We start from the raw sequence: 20,571 nt of genomic DNA on the forward strand, positions 1-20,571 counted from the left end.
CGCCTCACACTCTCTGCTCACAGTGGAGCCCCCCCTTGGCCATCCCACCCCCACCGGTACTGACTGCCGCCAGCTGCCCCCCACAGCCCCAGGCCAGACCCCTCTGGCAGCCTGCTGGACCCCCCACCTCCCGGGGCAGGCAGTGGGCGGGGCCGTGGGCAGGGTTTGGGCAGGCAGTGAGCGGGGCCATGCAGCAGGCAGGCGGGGCAGTGGGCGGGGCCATGGGCAGGTGGGTGGGGCCGTGGGCAGGGTTCGGGCAGGCAGTGGGCGGGGCCATGCAGCAGGCGGGCGGGGCAGTGGGCGGGGCCATGGGCAGGTGGGTGGGGCTGTGGGCGGGGTTAGGGGGCAGGCGGGGGCAGTTAATGGGCCAGGATTGGTGGGAGTGACCATGGGTCAGGCAGTGGGCGGGGCCATGCAGCAGGCGGGCGGGGCAGTGGGCGGGGCCATGCGGCAGGTGGGCCGAGCAGTGGGCAGGGTTTGGGGCAGGCAGTGGGCGGGGCAGTGGGCGGGGTTCGGGTAGGCAGTGGGCGGGGCAGAGGCTCGCGCAGAGGCTACTGGGAGTTGTAGTTCCCGCCGCCGCGCCCGACGGAGCCACGAGACACGGCTCTGGGGACCGCAGCTCCCGGCAGCCCCTGCGGCAACCGGCAAGATGGCGGCGGCGGCGGGCGCGGAGGAGCGGCCCGGGTCGCGGCGGGACAGGTGAGGGCGGGGCCGTGTCCGAGCGCGCTGTGGGGGTCGGAGGGTGCAAGGGGGCCCGGGCTCTCTGGCGCGCGCTGCCCGGCGGGGGCGGCCCGGGCTCTCTGGGGCGCGCTGCCGGGGCGCGGGCTCTCTGGGGCGCGCTGCCCGGCGGGGGGGCGGCCCGGGCTCTCTGGGGCGTGCTGCCGGGGCGGGGGCGGGGGGGCCGGGGCGGGGGCGGGGGGGCCCCGGCTCGAAGGGGCGTGCTGCCGGGGCGGGGGCGGGGGGGGCCCGGGCTCTCTGGGGCGCGCTGCCTGGGCGGGGGCGGGGGGGGCCGGGCTCTCTGGGGCGCGCTGCCCGGCGGGGGGGGCCCGGGCTCTCTGGGGCGCGCTGCCCGGCGGGGGCGGGGGGGGCCCGGGCTCTCTGGGGCGCGCTGCCCGGCGGGGCGGGGGGGGGCCCGGGCTCTCCGGGGCGTGCTGCCCGGCGGGGGCGGGGGGGGCGGCCCGGGCTCTCCGGGGCGCGCTGCCCGGCGGGGGCGGGACGGGGGGGGGCCCCGGGCTCTCCGGGCGCGCTGCCCGGCGGGGGCGGGGGGGGGCCCGGGCTGTCTGGGGCGCGCTGCCCGGCGGGGGCGGGGGGGCCCGGGCTGTCTGGGGCGCGCTGCCCGGCGGGGGCGGGGGGGCCGGGCTCTCTGGGGCGCGCTGCCCCCGGCCGGGACCGGCTCTGAGGTGTGGTGCCCCGCAGCGGCAGTGGTGAGGACTCCCTGGACACGCTGCTGAGCCGCCTGCCGCTGACGCCCGCGCTGTCCCCGCGGAAGCGGACCATGAGCCAGTCGAAGACGGAGCCCCCGCTGCTGCGGACCAGCAAACGGACCATTTACACGGCGGGGCGGCCGCCCTGGTACACCGAGACGGGCACGCCCTTCAAGGAAGCCTTCGTCATCGGTGAGACAACCCCCCCCCCACCCTCCGCAGCTGTGCCAGGTGCGGGACCCGCCAGGAGGGGCCTGCCCCAGCCGACACGCGCAGCTGGGCTCCCCAGTCTAGCTCCTGGCCCCATGGGCAGCTCGGGCTGCCCCTGCCGCTCCCCTGCCTGCGCTGCTCCGGTGCCATGCTCTGTCCTGGTGAAAGCGCAGCATCGCTGGGCCTGTGTCGGGCTCGGGCTGGGGCTGGTGTCCAAGGGCGGCTCAAACTCGCTGCTCACCAACGTTTCTAGACTGGCGAAAGGCTCGGTGTAAAGACCTGGCCTTACGCTACTAGGCCTGCTGGGCCCGGGCCCTGGAGCACCCCAGAGGGAAGGGCCGGGACCTTGAACCTGACCTGCCGCCTGTGGGCAGGTGGGATGTGCTGGCAGGCCCCCATGTTGCTGGGGAGAGGTGCTGCAGCAGGCCGAGCTAGCTGGACTCCCCGCCGTGCCCAGGGCTCCCTGCCCAGGTGGGATGTGCTGGCAGGAGCCCATGTTGCTGGGGAGAGGTGCTGCAGCAGGCTGAGCTAGCTGGACTCCCCGCAGTGCCCAGGGCTCCCTGCCCCGGTGTGTCTTGTTGCTGTGATGCAGATGGGGGCTGGAGTGTGTATAACTGAGGCAGGTCCTTGCCCTCCAGGAAGGGGCGGGGGATGTGTCTCCTAGCCAGCCTGAGGTTGCAGGCAGTGTTACTTGTGGGTGTTGCTGAGCGAGGACTCCAGCTGTCTCCTAGACCAGGGGTAGGCAACCTGTGGCACACGTGCCGCCTTTGGCACGTGAGCTGATTTTCAGGGGCACTCACACGCCCAGGTCCTGGCCATTGGTCCGGGGGACTCTGCATTTTAATTTAATTTTAAATGAAGCTTCTTAAACATTTTAAAAACCTTATTTACTTTACATACAACAGTAGTTTAGTTATATACTATAGACTTCTAGAAAGAGACCTTCTAAAAACGTTAAAATGTATTACTGGCACGTGAAACCTTAAATTAGAGCAAATAAATGAAGATTCGGCACAGCACTTCTGAAAGGTTGCCGGTCCCTGTCCTAGACTTTGGACTGCACTGACTGACTGGGTGTGAACCTGCTGCTGTGCACCCCTCAACCCCCAGGCCTCTCGTGCCCACCCAACCACTCCTCCACCCCCGATCAGGTCCGGCTCTGCGCTGCTAGCCTTCCCCCTGCAGCCTGGCGCTGTTCCCCCTCTCTGCCTTTACCCCACTGGGCCTTGCTGTGAGTAGATGAGCTGCCTGCTCCAAGCACCGCTGTTGCCAGCACCAGCTGTGGAATAGCCCCTCTCTTTCCCCAGTCTGAGCTCCCTGGGGCTCAGTGGGGCAGAGAGCAAGGGGGGAGGGAGCCCGTGTGGCTGATGTGTTAGAATGGACATGCTGACTGCCTTGAAGGGTCCTGCCCCATGAGGCTTCCTGATTCAGCAACTGACATGGACACAGGGATCAGAGGGGATCATGCTTTGTGTGGGGTGATGGGAAGCGAGCGTGGGGGTGACAGTGAGCTTAAGGGGGCAGAGGGGTGATGGCAAGTGGAGGGAGGAGCTGGGAGGGGATGAGAGGGTGAGGAGGGAAGTGGCCAGTAGGCAGGGGATGATGGGCAGTGGGAGGGGCAGGGTCAAGGGGTAACAGTGAGCTGGAGGGGTCAGTGGGTGCTGGTGAGTGGGGGAGGGGTGACACAGGTGGGAGGGGGCAGGGAGGGGAAGGGGGTCTGGGGTGACAGAGAGCTGGAGGGGTCAGCAGGTGCTGGTGAGTGGGGGAGGGGGTGACGCAGATGGGAGGGGGCAGTGGCAGGCAGGGAGGGGACGATGGAGAATGGGGGGACAGGGTGAGTGGGGGAGGGGGTGACGCAGATGGGAGGGGGCAGTGGCAGGCAGGGAGGGGACGATGGAGAATGGGGGGACAGGGTGAGTGGGGGAGGGGGTGACGCAGATGTGAGGGGGCAGTGGCAGGCAGGGAGGGGACGATGGAGAATGGGGGACAGGGTGAGTGGGGTGACAGCAGGTGCTGGTGAGTGGGGGGGTGACATGGGTGGGGAGGGCAGTAGTAGGGAGGGGATGGGGGTCAGTGAGCTGGAGGGGTGACAGTGAGCTGGAGGGGTGACAGTGAGCTGGAGGGGTCAGCAGGTGCTGGTGAGTGGGGGAGGGAGTGACGCAGATGGGAGGGGACGATGGAGAATGGGGGGCAGGCTCAAGGGGTGACAGCAGGTGCTGGTGAGTTGGGGGAGGGGGTGACGCAGATGGGAGGGGGCAGTGGCAGGCAGGGAGGGGACGATGGAGAATGGGGGGACAGGCTCAAGGGGTGACAGCAGGTGCTGGTGAGTGGGGGAGGGGGTGACGCAGATGGCAGGGGGCAGTGGCAGGCAGGGAGGGGACGATGGAGAATGGGGGGGCAGGCTCAAGGGGTGACAGCAGGTGCTGGTGAGTTGGGGGAGGGGGTGACGCAGATGGAAGGGGCCAGGGCCAGGCTGTGAGGGGACCAGGCAGAATGGGGGGGCAGGCTCACGGGGTGACAGCAGGTGCTGGTGAGTGGGGGAGGGGTGACGCAGATGGCAGGGGGCAGTGGCAGGCAGGGAGGGGACGATGGAGAATGGGGGGGCAGGCTCAAGGGGTGACAGCAGGTGCTGCTGAGTTGGGGGAGGGGGTGACGCAGATGGCAGGGGGCAGTGGCAGGCAGGGAGGGGACGATGGAGAATGGGGGGACAGGGTGAGTGGGGTGACAGCAGGTGCTGGTGAGTGGGGGGGTGACATGGGTGGGGAGGGCAGTAGTAGGGAGGGGATGGGGGTCTAGGGGTGACAGTGAGCTGGAGGGGTCAGCAGGTGCTGGTGAGTGGGGGAGGGAGTGACGCAGATGGGAGGGGACGATGGAGAATGGGGGGGCAGGCTCAAGGGGTGACAGCAGGTGCTGGTGAGTGGGGGGAGGGGTGTCTGGCCAGTTCTCAGAGCTGCTCAATGAGAGGCCTTGTCCCTCTGCCCAGCAGCCTGCACCGACCCACCTGGCCGCTGCTACGCCTGAACGTAGCCCTGGGCAGCGTCTCCGCGAGGTTTGGAACAATGCTGCCAGACAGCATATTCGGGAGATGATGTGGGTCAGGCCAGCTCTGTCCCGTCCTGCTCCCCAAGCAGGGACCAGCTGCCCTGAAGCCACGGGGATGGGCATGTGTTGCCTGCCGTTTCTCCGGGGTTCCCCCTGCGTGGCCCCGAGGGTGCCCAGTGCCTGCCGGGGCAGCAGCGTGCATGGTGGGAGGTTGCTACCCCTCGGGGGTGGGGTAGGGTGCCAGTCATGGCTGAGGGTGTGGCTTAGCAGGGGCTGTGCCTGACTCTGAGGGCCGGGAGCTTTGGTGTCAGTGTTGTGGCCGGGAGCCCTTGCTAACTGGCCCAGAGCGTTCCCTGGGGGCCTTGCTGGGTGTGGGGGGGGCGGGCCCAAGCTGCAGCGTGCTGGTGACAAGCCCTTGCTGACAGGGTTCCTCTGCCCCTCCCCAGATGGGGGGTGGGATGTGGCTGTTTTCTCCATGCTGACCTTCCTGTGACTCTCCTGGATGGGGAGGTGGCTCTGGCCCCTCTGCCTTGCGCTGGGGAAGCAGCGGCTAGCGCCAGCGTCCCGGGTGGATTTCTCTCCCCAGGCTTGTGTGGAGGGAGCGCGTCAGGCAAGACCACGGTGGCCAATAAGATCATTGAGGCCCTGGATGTGCCCTGGGTGGTGCTGCTGTCCATGGACTGCTTCTATAAGGTGAGCTGTGTGCCCCTGGGGGAAGGGGGAGCCCCGACAGGCTGCACAGGGCTCTGGCACTCGGCTGCCCCAGCTGCTGGGAATGGGGGTGGGGGGCCAGAGCCTAGCTGAGGCTGAAGGCGTGGGGAGCTGGGCTGGGAGACAGCCCTGGGTCCCCCCCCCCCACCAGTGGGGCAGCTGCTTGGGGGGTGTCAGGGTGGGGGCACTGGGCTCCGTGTCTGAATTTTGGCAGATCGAACAGACTAAGTTTCTTCCATCTTATCAACCCTTCCCCGTGCCCCTCTCCCTCCCTTCCACATACTGCACCTGTGCCCCTCCCCGGGACGCTGCTCCACCCCCTCCCCAGGTGCTGAATAAGGAGCAGCAGGAGCTGGCTGCCCGCAACGAGTACAACTTCGACCACCCCGACGCCTTCGACTTCGACCTGCTGGTCAGCGTGCTGCGCCAGCTCAAGAAGGGCAAGAGCGTCAAGGTGCCGGTGTACGACTTCACCACGCACAGCCGCCGCAAGGAGTGGGTATGTGGGGCAGGGCGGGGGGCCCCTCCAGCGTACGGCTTCCCGAGGGGAGGGCTGGGGGCAGTGGGTATGTGGGGCAGGGCGGGGGGCCCCTCCAGGCGTACGGCTTCCCGAGGGGAGGGCTGGGGGCAGTGGGTATGTGGGGCAGGGCGGGGGGCCCCTCCAGGCGGCCCCTCCAGGCGTACGGCTTCCCGAGGGGAGGGCTGGGGGCAGTGGGTATGTGGGGCAGGGCAGGGGGCCCCTCCAGGCGTACGGCTTCCCGAGGGGAGGGCTGGGGGCAGTGGGTATGTGGGGCAGGGCGGGGGGCCCCTCCAGCGTACGGCTTCCCGAGGGGAGGGCTGGGGGCAGTGGGTATGTGGGGCAGGGCGGGGGGCCCCTCCAGGTGTACGGCTTCCCGAGGGGAGGGCTGGGGGCAGTGGGTATGTGGGGCAGGGCGGGGGGCCCCTCCAGGCGTACGGCTTCCCGAGGGGAGGGCTGGGGGCAGTGGGTATGTGGGGCAGGGCGGGGGGCCCCTCCAGGGGTACGGCTTCCCGAGGTTGGGGTAGGCAGGGGTATGGGGTGCCGTGGGGGAGCAGACAGGGTCAGGGTTACCGGTCTCTGAAGTGTGGTGTGGCCCTTCTCTCCCTGCAGAAAACCATCTATGGGGCCAATGTGGTCGTGTTCGAGGGGATTTTATCTTTTGCCAACAAGGAGCTGCTGAAGGTATGGAGTTCCTGCGGGGGCTGGGCTCTGCTTGGGGCAGGGGGCGCTGTCCTGGGTGCCTGCGGGGGCAGGGGGCGCTGTCCTGGGTGCCTGCGGGGGCAGGGGGCGCTGTCCTGGGTGCCTGCGGGGGCAGGGGGCGCTGTCGGGGGCAGGGGGCGCTGTCCTGGGTGCCTGCGGGGGCAGGGGGCGCTGTCCTGGGTGCCTGCGGGGGCAGGGGGCGCTGTCCTGGGTGCCTGCGGGGGCAGGGGGCGCTGTCCTGGGTGCCGCTGGAGGCAGGGGGCGCTGTCGGGGGCAGGGGGCGCTGTGCTGGGTGCCTGCGGGGGCAGGGGGCGCTGTCCTGGGTGCCTGCGGGGGCAGGGGGCGCTGTCCTGGGGCAGGGGGCGCTGTGCTGGGTGCCTGTGGGGGCAGGGGCACTGCATGGGAACCGGTGGGGAGGACAGGTCTGTCCTCAGAGCACCCTGGTGGGGTGGAGGAGACTCGCGTGGAGGGAGGGGGAACAGCCAGCTGGCCACTCCTGAGAGCCACCCCATTGTGCTCTGTGTGGTCAGAGCTGGGTGTGCGGTGGGAGGGCCCCAACGGGTGCTCACCCTCCCGGACCCCCAGCTCCTGGACATGAAGGTGTTTGTGGACACGGACTCTGACATCCGGCTGGTGCGGCGGCTGCAGCGTGACATCATGGAGCGCGGGCGCGACATCGTGGGGGTCATCAAGCAGTACAACAAGTTCGTCAAGCCGGCCTTCGAGCAGTACATCGAGCCCACCGTGCAGGTGGCCGACATCGTGGTGCCCAGAGGTGAGGCCGGGGCCGGGGGAGCGGGTCGCCGTGGATCTGGGGGTGAGGCCAGGCTTCAGGTGGGCAGTGGGTGCCAGGGTGGGTGGGGCTGTGCTCTGGGTATCTGAAGGGGTGTCAGGGTGGGCAGGGCTGGGCGGTCAGGCTGGGTAGGTTGGGGCCTGGGCACCCGGGGGCTGGAAGTGTTGGGGTGAGTGGGTGGGGAGCTGGGCTGGGGATCAGGGTGATGTGGGGTGGGAGGGACTGGGCTCCAGATGGGCAGGGGTGTCGTGTGGGCAGGGCTGTGTTCCCGGTGGGTGGAGTGGGCAGGGCTGGGGGACTGGGCTCCAGGTGGGAGTGAGTGGGTGAGGAGCTGGGCTGAGGGCTTGGGGTGCTGTGTGGGGTGGGCTGGGTTCCGGGGAGGGGAGAAGTGTGGGGTGGGCTGGGCTGTGGGGGGGTGTGTGTGTAGAAGGGCTGTGGGTCATTTCCGGTTCTTGCTCCCGTCAGGTGGGTAGAACTTTGTGGCCCTGGATCTCATTGTGCAGCATGTGCACAGCCAGCTGGAGAAGGTGAGGGGGGCTGGAGAAGGTGGGGGGGGCTGGGCCCAGCCCGGCTGCTGCTGTGTCTGGCTCCTTGGTCAGTGTGCGCTGTGGGGGGGACAACGGGCCCCGTGTCCTCTGGCTCCTGCTGACCCAGGATTGTCGCTGTCTCAAGGCCCCTGGTGCCCCAGTGGTGCCTCCAGCCAGGCTGAGGGGGGAAGGGTGAGAGCGAGCAGGGCCCGAGCTGGCTGGCCCAGAGCACCCCATTGCACGTCTCCCGCGCCCCCTTGTTCTCCAGTCTGGCGCCCCACGCTGGTAGCTGGCCCCTGCTCACCTGGTCCCACATTCCTGACCTGCAGCCCCCGGCCAGCCCTGAGCTCCCCACACACAGCCCTGCCAGTGCCCCAATCCCAACCCACAGCCCCCTGCCAGCCCTGAGCTCCCCACACACAGCCCTGCGAGTGCCCCAATCCCAACCCACAGCCTCCTGCCAGCCCTGAGCTCCCCACACACAGCCCTGCCAGTGCCCCCATCCCAACCCACAGCCTCCTGCCAGCCCTGAGCTCCCCACACACAGCTCTGCCAGTGCCCCAATCCCAACCCATAGCCCCCTGCCAGTCCTGAGCTCCCCACACACAGCCCTGCCAGTGCCCCAATCCCAACCCACAGCCCCCTGCCAGTCCTGAGCTCCCCACACACAGCCCTGCCAGTGCCCCAATCCCAACCCATAGCCCCCTGCCAGCCCTGAGCTCCCCACACACAGCCCTGCCAGTGCCCCAGCCCCCACCCACAGCCTCCTGCCAGCCCTGAGCTCCCCACACACAGCCCTGCCAGTGCCCCAGTCCCACCCCTGCCAGCCCTGAGCTCCCCACACACAGCCCTGCCAGTGCCCCAATCCCAACCCACAGCCCCCTGTCAGCCCTGAGCTCCCCACACACAGCCCTGCCAGTGCCCCAGCCCCAACCCACAGCCCCCTGCCAGCCCTGAGCTCCCCACACACAGCCCTGCCAGTGCCCCAATCCCAACCCATAGCCCCCTGCCAGCCCTGGGCTCCCCACACACAGCCCTGCCAGTGCCCCAGCCCCACCCCCCCGCCCCCTGCCAGCCCTGAGCTCCCCACACACAGCCCTGCCAGTGCCCCAGCCCCAACCCACAGCCCCCTGCCAGCCCTGAGCTCCCCACACACAGCTCTGCCAGTGCCCCCATCTTGCCCCACAGCCCCCTGCCAGCCCTGAGCTCCCCACACACAGCCCTGCCAGTGCCCCCATCCTGCCCCACAGCCCCCTGCCAGCCCTGAGCTCCCCACACACAGCCCTGCCAGTGCCCCAATCCCAACCCATAGCCCCCTGCCAGCCCAGCCCTGAGCTCCCCACACACAGCCCTGCCAGTGCCCCAATCCCAACCCATAGCCCCCTGCCAGCCCAGCCCTGAGCTCCCCACACACAGCCCTGCCAGTGCCCCAATCCCAACGCACAGCCCCCTCTCAGCCCTGGGCTCCCCACACACAGCCCAGCCAGTGCCCCCAATCCTGCCCCACCGCCCCCTGCCAGCCCTGAGCTCCCCACACACAGCCCTGCCAGTGCCCCAATCCCAACCCATAGCCCCCTGCCAGCCCAGCCCTGAGCTCCCCACACACAGCCCTGCCAGTGCCCCAATCCCAACCCACAGCCCCCTGTTAGCCCTGGGCTCCCCACACACAGCCCTGCCAGTGCCCCCAATCCTGCCCCACAGCCCCCTGCCAGCCCTGAGCTCCCCACACACAGCCCTGCCAGTGCCCCAATCCCAACCCATAGCCCCCAGCCAGCCCAGCCCTGAGCTTCCCACACACAGCCCTGCCAGTGCCCCAATCCCAACCCATAGCCCCCTGCCAGCCCAGCCCTGAGCTCCCCACACACAGCTCTGCCAGTGCCCCAATCCCAACCCATAGCCCCCTGCCAGCCCTGAGCTCCCCACACAGAGCTCTGCCAGTGCCCCCATCCTGCCCCACAGCCTCCTGCCAGCCCAGCCCTGGGCTCCCCATTCACAGCCCTGCCAGTGCCCCAATCCCAACCCATAGTCCCCTGCCAGCCCTGAGCTCCCCACACACAGCCCTGCCAGTGCCCCCATCCCGCCCCACAGCCCCTGCCAGCCCTGAGCTCCCCACACATCTACCAGTGCCCCCAATCCTGCCCCACAGACCCTGCCAGCCCTGAGCTCCCCACACACAGCCCTGCCAGTGCCCCCATCCCGCCCCACAGCCCCCTGCCAGCCCTGAGCTCCCCACATACAGCTCTGCCAGTTCCCCCAATCCTGCCCCACAGCCCCTGCCAGCCCTGAGCTCCCCACACACAGCCCTGCCAGTGCCCCAATCCCACCCCAAAGCCCCTGCCATGAGCTCCCCCCACAGCTCTGCCAGTGCCCCCATCCCGCCCCACAGCCCCCTGCCAGCCCAGCCCCTGCATGGATATACGTGCACCCACTGCTGATGGCTCTGCTGTGGCTTTGCCTGCTCTCGAAGTTAGCAATGGCTGGAGGTGCTGGGCTGCCATCGGGGTGGGCATGGGGGCTGGGCTGCCGTGGGGCTGGCTTGGGTGCTGGCTGGCTTGTGACCAGTTGCGTGCAGTGACAGATGTTCTGTATTTCTCTCCTCATCCCCTGCCCTGTAATCACCGTGTCTCCCGACGTGGGCTCTCGCCATTGCAGCGTGAAATCACGGTCAGGTACGATGGGTGCAGTGCGGCCCCTTTCCCCTCAGCCCAGGGAGCAGTGCAGGGAGGGGAGCAGCCCAGACCTGTCCCCGGGGCGCAGTGCGGGGCCGTGGGAGCGGAGCAGCCACACAGATGAGGCATGGGGAGCACTGGCCCTGCTGAAGGGCTGGCAGCGCTAGTGACCACTCGATTCCTGTGGCGGATGACATGCATAGACTCCCTGCTGCTGCTCCTGTAGCTGACTGCCTGGGAGCCCCTGCAGCCGCCACCTGCCCACCGGGGATGGCTCTGGCCCCTCCTTAGCGTGTGCTGGGGTCCCCCAGGGGGGCCTCTGCTTGGCGTAGCTGAGCCCGCTGCTGGGTGGCTTGCAGCCTGGGAGCTGCTGGTCGCATCCCCTCTGGAGTCTGAGGGGCTCCCCGAGCAGGGAGAGCTGCTGCGGCTTGCTGGCAGCTTGTCGGCACAGCTCCCTGGAGGAAGGTGCGCCGGGACCCTTGTCCTGCCTCCTCTTGGGCAGCCGAGGGGAGTGTGTGTGTATGGGAGGGGGTCTGACCCCTTGGGACCGCTCTGGCCACTCTCCTTGCTGCTCGCACCGGGCCAGGCTGTGCTGCTGAGTCGTGGGGCTCAGCTGCCGTGTGTGTGGGGGGGCGGGGCTGGCTTGGCTCCTCCAGAGGGGGTCTGGAAAGGGGCAGCAGCCCCAGTGCACACTCCCACGCCGGGATTGCCAGCTTAACGCAGCGCTGCTGGGTGTGCTATGCTCAGACACTGCCGTGCTGCTGCCGCTGCTGCTGCTGCTGGGCTGTGGCAGGGCAAAGCCAAAACGGGAGGGGGGCCTCCATGGCCACCTGCTGGGGCCAGGCAGCTCCACCCCCCTTCCTGTCCCTGCAGCTAGATGGGACCAGGCCACTTCCCTCCTCCAGGTGCTTCCAGCAGCTCCCTGCTCTCGCTAGGGCTGGGGCCAGATGCTTCTCCCCTCAGGCCCTGTTGGGCTGCCCCCCTCTCCCCACAGCAGGAAGCTGCTGCTGCCGCCTGCTGCCCTCTAACTCCCGTTTGTCTCTCTTTTGTCCCCCGTCGTGCCCTCCCCTGCCCCTGTGGGCCCGCGGTGTCTGCACCAGAGGAAGCTGCGCTGGGATATGTGAGGACAGTTTGTCTCTGTTCCTTCTCTGCTGCCCTGGCTGCTCCTGTGTGTGTTGCTTGGCTTGGGGGGACGTCTCCTTGGCTCGTGACTTGCTTTGTTTGTCTCTGAGCCCTGAGCTCCAGCCCCGCGGAGCAGAGCAGAGCAGAGCCTGCCCACGGTGCTGTGTGTGTGAGACCTGCGGGGCTGGGGCTGGGGCTGGGGCTGTCACCCAGGCCTCTCGGCAGCCTCTTGGCACTAACCCCCTGCCAGGCAGGGCCCTGGTGCACGCTGGGCTCCCTGCTGTGGGAGGAGGGGGGAAGCGGCAGATAGGCCTGGGGAGCAGTTGCTGCAGCCCAGCTCAGTTGCTGCTAGCCCTGCCCCTGGAGGAATGGGGGGGGGGCAGTGAAGCTGAGCGCCCCACGCTGCATGAGCTTCGCGACCTGCGCAGTTGGGATATGGGCTTCGCCCAGGGGAGCACTGGGCAGGCTGCTCCTGCTTTTCCTCCAGCGAGACACACGCTTCATTGGCCTCAAACTGCACCACAGCCGTGAGAGCAGCTGGGCCTAGGGCTGCGTGGGTGTCACAGAGCCACGGGATCGGTGCTACGTCCCCAGCTTGGGGACAGACTCTCGGAGGAGCCCTTCAGTGGGCCAGACCCCCTGGGTCCCACTCTCCCTTCCCGAGTCTGGGCTCCAGCAGTGCTGCTTCACACCAAGAGCTCTGGTCAGCGAGTGCCACTGAGACCCATCCGAGTAGAGGCTTGTCCATTCGCAGCGATCCAGGCACCTTGCTGGATATTTGCAGTGACACTCACAGCTGCTTTAAACAGGGTGAGGAGCCCAGAGAGAGGAGTCCTGGCTGAGCCCATAGAGGAGAAGCTTGAAGCATGGACCATGGTGGTCAGTGCAGAGCCCAGCCAGGCTGCAGTGAACTCCAGGCCCCCCACCCCCGGTTTAAATTGGGTCAGTGTAACTATGTTGCTCAGGGGTGTGAAAAATACCCCCCCCCCCCGGGAGTGGCGTAGTTGAGCTGACCTAAGTCCCCGTCTAGACAGCGCTAGGTTGACCTAGCTCCTGCCTTCTGGGGAGGTGGATTATCGACACCGCGTCCTTTCGGCGTGTCTGCACTGAGCTGCTACACAAGGCAGCTGCAGCATTTTGAGCATAGACAAGCCTTAAGTCTGACCTCCTCAGTCACAACTAGTCTGCACCAGAAGCGCACATGGCCCAGCCTGCAGCACGTCTGGTGGAGGTGCGCGATGCCAGCGGGCGAGCGCTCTCCCATCGGGGTAACTACTGCACCTCGGCAAGAGGCGGAAGCGATGGTGGTGGGAGAGCGTCTCCTGCTGACCAGCGCCTGTAACATGCGTCGCGCGGGGGGTGGCCTTTTCACACCCCTGAGCGACAGAAGTTAGATGGACAGTTCCTAGGGGAGAGCGTTTCCTCCAGAAGCCAGCACCCATCCCAGCTCTCACCCGCCAGTCATTTGTTCGCGGCTCAGCCTCCTTGCTGAGAGGAGTCATCAGAGCTGGTCTTCTCTCTGGCCCCATTCTTGATCTGGGGGGTGTCAGCTGGTTTGCTGATGACTCCGTTCATTCCACCCAGACGGGGAGATGACACCCACCTAGGTCTCTTAGCCTGCCCTGAGAGCCAACGTCATCCCTTTTCCCCAGTGAGTAACAGTGCAGTGCATAGGGGAAACTGAGGCATGGCTAGGCTTCAGAACAGCTCTTACAATTCCCTTGTCACAGCAGGCCCTTAGGGGCTGTCTGTACTGCATGGGGAGGCTGCACCTGCGTTAGCTTCCGTCTAAACTAGCCTCAATCTAGCTAGATCACAACTCGCTTGAGTGCCAAGTGTGTACCAGGGCCCCGGCGGGTGGGGCTAGCCTGCAACACCGCCCAGGCTACTGCAGCTTCACTGCCATTGCTAGTCCAGCTCCTTGGAGGTGGGGCCCTCCCTGGTGTGCCAGAGCAAGTGTCTACGTGTGTCCCCCCCCCCCCCCCCATGCAGCTGGGGGTCTGTGCCCTGTGTTTGGAGGGAGCCCCGGGCGCAGGGCATGGCACTGCCTGGCAGCCCCCTGGCGGACGGCGCTGCTGTGCAGGTATCAGACACACACGTGCCTGCGGGATAGTGAATGTGGTGGAGCTGGCAGGGCCACCGGCACGTCCATGCATGTGCTGCTGGCGGGGGGCTTGTGCGTGCATGCTTGTGCCAACGCCTGGCAGAGCCACACTCACTTGTCTATCTCTGCAGAGCGGCCCTGGCCTCTGCCCACCAAGGGCAGCCGCTGCCCAAGTCGCTGAGTGTCCTCGAGAGCACGCCGCAGGTGCGTGGCATGCACACCATCATCAGGTACTGTGTCCTCCCGGCTGCTGTGTCTGGGGGCGTGCCTCTCCTTCCCCCCCCCCATCCTCTCCCCCTGGGGGGCAGCCTCTGCTTTCCCCCCATGCCCGCCCTCTCCTTCCGCCCACTCGCCCTCTCCCCGGGGCGGGGAGGGGGGCTGGCCTAGTTGCAGTCCTAGAGCACTTCTGTCCCCCTGCCTCAGTTTCTCTTCTGACTTTTCCATTAACTCACTCTGACAGGCATATTTCAAATCAAGGCCCCACCCCCCACCCTTGAGGTGTGGTTGACAACGTCTCTCGAACATGGGCCTCCTTTGGCCCTGGTTCCCTTCGCTGCAGGGTGTCCATCGTAAAATAACCTCTGGACTCCTACTTGACTCCCTATGTATGCATCCGAGGCTGGGATTAGCTCTTTCGGCCACAGCATTACAGGAGGAGCTCACGTTGAGCTGATTATCCATCCCCACTCCCAAATCGTTCCCAAAATAACTGTCCCCTATGCTGAGTATCAGCTGCATTCTTTGTTCCTAGATCTATACATTTACATCTAGCCGTATTAAGAGTGATCTGGCTCTCTGTGTGACCTGTCCTCTTCATTATTTACCACTCCCCCAATCTTTATCAGGGTTGGTTTTGTTTTCTTTCAGAGGGCCCAAGAACAGATCCCTGGGGGACTTCACTAGGAGCACTCACTTGAGGATGATTCCCTGTTTACAGTGTTATTTTGAGACCTGTCAGCTAGCTTTTAATCCACTTACTGTGTGCCATTTTGAATATGTATCATTTTAGTTAGTGTCACGTGGTACCAAGTCAAATGCCTTACAGAAATCTAAGTCTATCACATCACCACTGTTACCTTTATCAGCCAAACTTGTAACCTCATCAGAAAGAGAGAGATCCTATCAAACTATTTCCATAAATCCACGGTGATTGAGAAGGAGAGGAATATAATTAATGCCATTCTTTATTAAGTGTCTCCCATATCAGTTCTTCCCTTATTTTCCCTGGAGGGGAGGTGATGGCTAGGTCCCCTCTATGCCGTGGGACCCCCACATGGGAGAGGTGACAGGCCCCGGTGCAGGGCGTGCATGGATCTACCCTGGCAGCCGTCTGGGAGAACCTGGCTCAGTCTGGGGAGTGACGAGATATTTTCCCCAATATGCCTGCTCTGCCCCCATCCACTTCCCTGCGCTGCATTCTCCTGCCCGTGGGATGGGGCTGGAATTGGGGTGCCATTGGGGTGGGGGGGATGCAGGGGCCCCAGGGCCTGGAGTCTGCTCTCATCTCTCACTGGTCCCACAGGAACAAGGACACAACCAGAGATGAATTCATCTTCTATTCCAAGCGCCTGATGAGGCTGCTGATTGAACATGCCCTCTCCTTCCTGCCACTCAAAGTATGTGACCTGTAGGCCCTGCCCCTTCCCTGCTGACCTGCCCCTCCTGGCTGCCACTCGTGGTACAGGCCCCGCCCCTTCCCTGGTGACCTGCCTGCCACTCATGGCACAGGCCCCGCCCCTTCTGCCTGCCACTCATGGTACAGGCCCTGCCCCTTCCCTGGTGACCGGCCCTTCCTGCCTGCCACTCTCATTACAGGCCCTGCCCTTTCCTTGGTGACCGGCCCTTCCTGCCTGCCACTCATGGTACAGGCCCCGCCCCTTCTGCCTGCCACTCATGCTACAGGCCCTGCCCCTTCCCTGATGACCTACCTGCCACTCATGGTACAGGCCCTGCCCCTTCCCCGGTGAGCGGCCCTTCCTGCCTGCCACTCATGGTACAGGCCCCCCCCCTCCGGCCTGCCATTCATGCTACAGGCCCTGCCCCTCTTCCTCCTGCTTACAGTAAAGGTCCTGCCCCTTCCTGGGTGCAGAAGAGAAGAATGAGGGGGGATTTGATAGCTGCTTTCAACTACCTGAAAGGGGGTTCCAAAGAGGATGGATCTAGACTGTTCTCAGTGGTAGAAGATGACAGAACAAGGAGCAATGGTCTCAAGTTGCAGAGGGGGAGGTTTAGGTTGGATATTAGGAAAAACTTTTTCACTAGGAGGGTGGTGAAGCACTGGAATGGATTACCTAGGGAGGTGGTGGAATCTCCTTCCTTAGAGGTTTTTAAGGTCAGGCTTGACAAAGCCCTGGCTGGGATGATTTAGTTGGGTTTGGTCCTGCTTTGAGCAGGGGGTTGGACTAGATGACCTCCTGAGGTCCCTTCCAACCCTGAGATTCTATGATTCTATGACCTGCCTCTGCTACCTGCCACTGATGGTACAGATCCTGCCCCTTCCCCAGTGACCTGCCTCTCCTGCCTGCCAGTCATGGTACAGGCCCCGCCTCTCCTGCCTGCCACTCAAGGTATAGGCCCCACCCTTTCTGCCTGCCACTCATGGTACAGGCCCCACCCCTCCTGCCTGCCACTCATGGTATAGGCCCTGCCCCTTCCCCAGTGACCTGCCCCTCCTGCTTGCCACTCAGGGTATAGTCCCCACCCTTTCTGCCTGCCACTCACGGTACAGGCCCTGCCCCTTCCCGGTGACCTGCCCCCACCTGCCATGTGAGGCCCAGGCCCTGCTCTTTCGCTGTCTGGATGAAATTGCTGCGTCATGCTGCAGCCTGGCTCAGGGTCTGCCCCCACGTTAATGACCTGTTCTTCTCCTGCAGCCAGTGACTGTGGAGACGCCTCAGGGGACCGTGTATGAAGGGAAGCGGTTCCACAGGCAGCGGGTGAGACTGGCCAGGGTTCTCCCCCCCCGAACTCGGGAGGAAGGGTGGCCATTCCACGGCCCTGGCCTGGGGAGGGCTGGTCCCATTCCCTGCTCTGCACAGACTGCCTGTGTGACCTTGGGCCAGTCACTTAGCTTCTGCGAGGTCAGTTCCCCCTGTCCTGTGTAGCGAGGCAGGATTGGGAGAAGATGCTGAGGCTCTCAGGTCCCGGGTTGATGGGGACCAGAGAAATGTCTATCCACCCATCTAGGACAACACCCCCTTGGGCTCCAGGAGGGAGATGCACGGCTTCCCACACTGCTTTGGGGAATAAGAGAGGTGGCTGGGGGTTCCTTGCCCCAGTGGGAGGGCTGGGGGGCTGTTGGGGGGTGCTGCCCCAGTGCGGGAGGCAGGGGACAGGGAGTGCTGCTCTGGTGTGGGGTCTGAGAGGCGGGAGGCGGTCGCTGCCCCCTCGGGGTAGCTGCATGCCCAGTCCAATCTAAGGTGGCTGTTGTCTTCCCTCTGCACCAGATCACAGGTGTGTCCATCCTGCGGGCGGGGGAGACCATGGAGCAGGCGCTCACTGCTGTCTGCAAAGACATTCGACTGGGCAAGATTCTGATCCAGACCAACCACGACACAGGGGAGCCTGAGGTGAGCGCTGCCCTGTCCGTCCCTTCTCTGCCCCCCGTGTCCACGGAGTGCTTGTGCTCTCAGCAGCCACCCTGCTCCACCTGGGGGGCTGCACAAGGGGCTGCGTGGGGGGCGGGCCCAGGGCATGGCACTTGACTCCTTCATAAGCCCTGTCCCCCATCTCTCCTCAGCTTCACTATCTGCGGCTCCCCAAGGAGATCAGCGAAGATTATGTCATCCTGATGGACAGCACTGTGTCCACGGGGGCTGCAGCCATGATGGCCGTGCGCGTCCTGCTGGTGAGCTTGCCGGGCTGGCCCAACCCTCTGGGAATCGGGGCGGGCTGCCTGGGGAGTGTAGGCTGAGGTTTCCAGCATGGAAGCAGGGAGGCTACTGCTCTGAGAGCATGGGGCACTTGGCCATAGGTGGTGGTATAATAGGCTAAGCCTCCCCTGGCCTAGCCGCTGCCGCCGGGTTGCAGGTTTTGGCAGTTTGCGTGGGGGAAGTTTTTGCTTCTTATTCTGCGCCAGGCAGGTATTGAGGTGGTTGAGGATATGGCATGTGCTACTCAACTTCCCCAGTTCATCAGTAATCTCCTGGAGTAGCAGATACCACCTCCTCAGCCATCCCGGAACCTGCACGGGGCATAGAAAAAACTCAGTCTTCAGGAGGAGCTTTGCTTTTCCAGCGGGGCGTCTCAGGAGGGGAGGTGCGGCGTGGCTGGGGCCGGCCCAGGGCTTGCGATGGAGGGGGTGGGCTCAGGGCTCCTGGCGGGGGAGGAGGATGGGGGAGTGGGCTTGGGGCGGCCTGGTGCTCCTCCGGCCGCAGAGCTGCTTGGGCAGAAGGGGCAGGGCTGGGGCCCTAGCCTCCCGGAAGGGGGCTCCACCTGCCGCCCATGCACTTCACTCTGGGGCCAGACTGCTCAGCACTGTCTGTGCTGCAGGATCACGATGTTCACGAGGAGAAGATCTTCCTACTGTCCCTGCTGATGGCAGAGATGGGGGTTCACTCCGTGGCCTACGCCTTCCCCCGTGTCCGCATCATCACCACAGCCGTGGACAAGAGGGTCAACGAGGAATTCCACATCATCCCTGGCATTGGTAAGGGGGACGGAGAGCACAGCCTGGCTTGGGCGACTGCCTGTGGCCGCTCAGAGCAGGCCCTACGGTGCCCTTCCTTGGCCTGGAGACAGCCGTGCTCCCGGCAGGGCCGGGCTGGGCTGCAGACTGGGGGGGATTGATGTGAGGCAAGGGTTTCATTCCCCTGGGGCTGCCTCGGGGGAGAGGGTGTGGTGCTGCTGCTGGTCGCCTTACCGTGTTGCTTTTCTGTCTAGGTAACTTTGGAGACAGGTACTTTGGTACAGATGCCCCCTCTGCCTGGTGTGAGAGTGAGAGCACGGACTACTGAGCTGGCCTCCCCACCTTGCGCAATGGCCTCCCTGCCTCCTCCCTCCTTCCCTCCCTCCAGCCTCGCCCTTCTGCTCCCCCAGGATGGCCCCTCCCGGCTGGCCTCACAGGCCCTGTGAGACTTAGTGGGATGCTACTTCCCTCTGGACCACACACTGTTGGGCGGGCAGCCCACCAGCGCCCTCCAGTGTGCGTGCAGGGCAGAGACTGCCTGTGGCCTGGTGTCCGCACGCTGGGCACACACTCCTTGTGCCCCCCTCGGCTGGGTGGCCGGGTGGAGGGGGGATCAGATTCTCCCCGTGGCCCCACATGGATGTGGGTGCGTGTGGAGTGGTGGAGGTGGTAAGAGACTCTCCCTATGGCCTGGAAGGGGTGAGGTGAGGCCCATGCACTGGCTGGGGCAGGCTCTATATGTTTGTTTGCTGTGAGGAAGCAGCAAAGAGTCTTGTGGCACCTTATAGACCAACAGACATTTTGGAGCATGAGCTTTCATGTACATGCATCCGACGAAGTGGGTATTCACCCACGAAAGCTCATGCTCCAAAACGTCTGTTAGTCTATAAGGTGCCACAGGACTCTTTGCTGCTTTTACAGATCCAGACTAACACGGCTACCCCTCTGATACTTGCTCTGAGCAGTTACTCCCCTCACGTTCCGGCCCAGGGGCCAGCTACTTGAAAAATTGTCAGGGACAAAGGATCAAATGGAAGGGAACAGCCCCGTCTCCCTCGACCTGCAGCTCTACTCTTCCCCCACCTCCCACCCCAGTGCCCTGATAGTCTTGAATGTGGGGCAGGGCCCTGGGGCTGTTTAGCCTGGAGCAGTCTGGTGCTGGCAGGGAACTAGGGCTTGTGCAGAATAGGAGGTGCCCCTCACCTTCTACAGTGGGCATTCCAGCCACGGGCCATGTTAGTGAGTCTGGCAGCTCCCTCTTCTCTGGGTCACTGGCCACAGGTGGGTGGCCAGGGCCGCTCTGGTGGAGATGCTCAGCTTGTCTGGGAGGTAGGTGGGGGATTGCAGTTCATCCCTATGCAGGTGTGGGCTTGTGAGGAGACCCTGAGCTCCTTCCTTGACTCCTGTCTCGTGCTCAGGGCAGGACAGCTACTTGCCGCAGAAGCTGCTCCAAGGGGGAGCATGGCAAGGAGGTCTCAACGTGTTTCAGCAGCCCCCCATCTGAGCCCCTCCCCACAATGCTGCCTCCGTGCCTGGGGCATGGGGAGACGGCTGCCACGCCAGCGCTGGCTCATCCATTACTACAGTGCACAGGAAATCAGGAGCACAGACTGGGACAAGAGGATTTCCTTCTCCTCGGAGAGCTGGTTTCAGGGAGGTCTCCCATTGCCATGCACAGTGCTAGAAGCCAGGGGCTGCCTCATGCCTTGCTGGGGCTCTGGGCCCGGGGCCCAGGAATGGCACCAACAGCACGTGGGTGGGGCATGCTTTTCTTGGCCCTTTACTGAGACTGGCGAGGGCATCTGAGGCTTCTGCAAGATCTCCTGGGCCCGCTTGACATGCCTGGGAAGTGGCAGATGCCCCTAGTGCTTGGTTCCTGCAAGCGGCTCTGCGCCAGCCCTGGGACCGGGCACCCACCTGCTCTGCCTCTGCAATACTGTACATGGCTGCCTTTGTTTTGTACACACTAATAAAGGGTCTGCCAGGATGTCCCCGCGCGGCTCCTTTCTGCATGTCAGCTCTATGGTGAGGGCAATCAACGGGCAGTGCCTGCCCAGTGCCCGCCCAGTGCTGGGGGGCCAGGGGCCTCTCCACTGCCTGGGGGGTGACAGGGAGTGGGGCAT

At 65.1% G+C, this 20,571-nt stretch overlaps 1 pseudogene; it reads left to right on the forward strand.

Annotated features, from left to right (window-relative positions):
* The first annotated feature begins 569 nt into the window (after window positions 1-569).
* LOC123366844 lies at window positions 570-20,435 on the forward strand (annotated as a pseudogene).
* Window positions 20,436-20,571: the final 136 nt, after the last annotated feature.

This window comes from Mauremys mutica, chromosome 3 (genome assembly GCF_020497125.1).
Source record: "Mauremys mutica isolate MM-2020 ecotype Southern chromosome 3, ASM2049712v1, whole genome shotgun sequence".
NCBI classification, from domain to species: Eukaryota; Metazoa; Chordata; order Testudines; family Geoemydidae; genus Mauremys; species Mauremys mutica.